The following is a 3841-nucleotide window of genomic DNA, read 5'->3' as shown; positions in this document are numbered from 1 at the left end:
TTTCCTTCCCAGGTCTGTCCAGTCACAGGCAATCCTCTGAGACACCAGAGCCTTAGCCATTCAGAGACCAAGATCAGAGGAGATTGATTGACTGATTGAATGGTATGTTTATTTATTTATATTAATGTCTGTCTCTCCCCTCCCCACTAGACTGATGAGGTAACTGAGTCCCAGAGAAGTGAAGTGACTCGCTCAGGGTCACATAGCAGACAAGTGGTGAAGTCAGGATTAGAACCCAGGTCCTTCTGACTCCCAGGCCCCGGCTTTATCCACTAAGCCACAATGGTCCCTCCGCCGCTCTGCCACTAACCTCCTCACTGTGCCTCGTTCTCGCCGGTCCCGCCTTCAACCCTGTTGTCCACTAGCGGACTTGACATGACTGACTCCATTTTGTGTATGCTGACAGTAACCCTCCATTTTGTGCAGGCCAAGAGAACAACTCCTTTTTTTGTATTTTATGCAAGGCTCAGCAACAGATGTCTTCAAGGCCAGTAACACCTACCTAGGCAAGGCCATAGGGCAGATAACAACAACCGGCACAAGGCAGTGAAAACAGAGAATAATTAGAATTTATAGCATCCTGTCAGTCCTAATTGGATTCCTGAAATTCCCAGGTGCTCCGCTCCCATGTTGCTGTAACTCAGTAAAAGACACAGTGAGAATGGGATCGGGGCCGCTTGTCACTCGTACCTCTCCCGGGAGGTGAACGGGCAAGTAGCCACTTTCCTTCTTTACTGCTCTATCTGAACTCATGTCTCTGAGTCATTTTTCCTATCTGCGTCACCACCCCGGGTACAAGAACCCTGCGGCCGATTTACACCGATTAACCTATTTTGCACCCTACTTGTCGATAACAAACCCCCAGCCCAAGTCCTCCCCCTGGCCTGGAACGCCCTCCCTCCACACATCCGTCAAGCTAGCTCTCTTCCTCCCTTCAAAGCCCTACTGAGAGCTCACCTCCTCCAAGAGGCCTTCCCAGACTGAGCCCCCTTTTTCCTCTCCTCCTCCCCATCCCCCTGACCTACCTCCTTCCCCTCCCCACAGCACCTGTATATGTTTGTACAGATTTATTACTCTATTTTACTTGTACATATTTACTATTCTATTTATTTTGTTAATGATGTGTATCTAGCTTTATTTTTATTTATTCTGGTGACTTGACACCTGTCTGATGGCGGCTGTTCCGGATGGCCACCAGGTCTCTGGGCAACTAAAGAATTAGTCAGACAGCATGTGACTGCCGGAAGTTTTAATAAAGTTTTATTGGTAAGGCCGAAGACCAAATAGGGGGTAATGCACCCGGCGGGCTCATTTCCTTAAGGGAAAAGGCCCCGAGTGCCCGATACAATGGGCTTATATACTGCAGTTGTTGATCACAGTGATTGGCAGATTTGAAAACAGTGGGGACTGGATTGGTGCAGATTTGGTACAGATTTGGTGCAGAGCTGGGCGGAGTCTATCTCCTTATTTGGTTTGGTTCCTGGACCCAGCCAGTGGGCTGCAGGGTCTAAGGCCCATACCAAATATGGCAACAGAACCACGTACATTCAAACAATATCTGCAACCTTTCCACGGTGCATGGGGGGGCCCCCATCATTCCCCCCTCAAAGACATACGGCCCTTATTCCTAAGGGGTTGCTGAGGGTCGATGATCCGTCTTCTGGAACAGCTTCATGCTGACAGTGGGCGATGAACTTATAACTAGATGCGTTCGGGGTCGTATGGGTGTACCACAAACCGGCCGTGAGCCTGACGGAGAGATGGCGGTGTTGTCATGGTCGGGTGATTTCTCGTAGAGCTTGTAAGACGGGGGCAGCATCCCCTTCAGGTTCCTCAGTTGGCTTCTCTACCGTGGGTTGGTGCTCTTCCCTGCAGAGCTGGAGGCTGAGGTCGCCGATGCGGTCACAGGTGTATTGTGAGGGAGTGTCCTCCTGGGGAGAATCAGAAAAATCTGGGACAAGAGGTGTCCTCGGTTTTGGTGAGGGCTGCCTGTCGAGCAGCTGAGTCCACAAAACGATTTCCCTTGATTATTTCTGTATTCCCCTTTTGGTCCCCCCGACAGTGAATTACAGCCACTTCCCGGGGTTCCCAAACTGCTGTGAGTAGCTGGAGGATTTCCTCTGAATGTTTGATAGGGGTGCTTCGGGCAGTAAGGAGACCTCACTCTTTCCAAATAGTCCCATGAACATGTACAACATGGAAGCCATATTTGGAGTCAGTAAATATGTTAAGACGCATCCCCTTTCCCAATTCCATAGCTCGAGATAGGGCTACTAGTTCTGCTTTCTGCACAGAGGTTCCTGGAGGGAGGGGCCGTGCCTCAATGACCTCGTGGAGGCTCACTACCGCGAACCCTGCATATCAGACTCCCTGGTCCATGTAACTAGACCCGTAACCTCTGGGGTGTCAAGAAGGAGGGCCTGGTATTGCAGCAAACGGCCTCCCGTGAGCCAATGCTCGCCCTTTTTCCTAGCATTGCTAGGACCCTATGTGGAGTATAGACGGTAAGGATTTAGACCAAAGTCAGGTTTCTGCTCTCCTGTACCGCTACGGCAGTGGCTGCTACCGCATGGAGACATGCTGGCCAACCAGAGGTGACACTATCCAACTGCTTGGAAAAATATTCTACCGTCCGAAAGTCTGACCCCAAGGATTGACCTAGAACTGCAGCACAGTGGTGTCGCTGCTCGTCTACATGTAAGGCAAAAGGTTTGGCTAGGTCAGGCCAAACAGTTCCTGCTGGTATAAACATGGTAGGGGGGCAGTTTGGCGACAAGATTTTAAGATGCCGTCAATTCCCACCACCCTTACTCCAGATGGATGGGTAGGACCGCAAAAACTGGGAAGGACAGAACAGGTGGCCCCCGTATCGATAAGAAAATATATAATCTTAACCAGACACTTCCACGCTCACCCTGGGTTCGGCCATGGAGATGGTTCCTGCAGGGTCCTGGCTTTTCCCTGGGCCCTGTCAGTCCCGGCTCTCGGACACACCAACAGCCAGGAACTGGCCAGCTTCAGGGTCGGCGCTCGCCTCCAGTAGTGGGCAGTTCCACTTCCAGTGCCCGTGTCCCCAGCAGAGGGAGCACGGTCCAGGTGGCTGGCGGCTGCGTCCAGGCCTCCACGCCTGGGGGCACTCCCGAGCCCAATGGCCAGACTGGTGGCACACAAAACAGGGTTTCCCGGACCCTGGGCCACAGACAAGCGTCGTGGGCACGTCGGGCGACCTTCCAGGGTGAGACTGCCCCTTCATCAGGGCCGCCACAAGTAACTGGGCCTGCTCTCTGCCCTTCACTTTGGCCCTGCGGTCCCTCTCATCCCAGGCTGCCTGGTCACGGTTGTTAAAAACTCTAAAGGCAGCCTCTATCAACTAATTCGTGGGGGTTTGTGGCCCCAACTGCTCCTTCTATAATTTTCGGCGGATATCTTCAGCTGATTGATTAATAAAATGCATATTCAGAATTCAGTATTCCTTCCACCGAGTCAGGATCAAGCTGGGTGTATGTTCGAATCACCTCCGCCAGTCTGAGTCTAAACATAGCGGGGTTCTCGGTAGAGTCCTGGGTCACAGCTCGGAGCCGATCATAGTTAACTTGCTTCCTAATTCCTTTCTCCATGCCCGCCAGTAGGCATGTAATCATATGATCCCGGAGCTGTCTATCAGTACTGTCTCCCTGATAATTCCAATCTGGTTTGGAGCGAGGAACAGCTATAAAGCAACAGGTTAAGATCTTCCCATGACAGATTGTACTGCAGGGTCAGACTCCAGAATTCTTCCCGAAAGTGCTTGGGGTCCGCAGAATATTGCCCCAATTTCCGTTTTGCCATTTCCAATTCGCTC

This window comes from Tachyglossus aculeatus, chromosome 23, assembly GCF_015852505.1.
Source record: "Tachyglossus aculeatus isolate mTacAcu1 chromosome 23, mTacAcu1.pri, whole genome shotgun sequence".
Taxonomy (NCBI): domain Eukaryota; kingdom Metazoa; phylum Chordata; class Mammalia; order Monotremata; family Tachyglossidae; genus Tachyglossus; species Tachyglossus aculeatus.
This window is presented reverse-complemented; position numbering follows the sequence as displayed.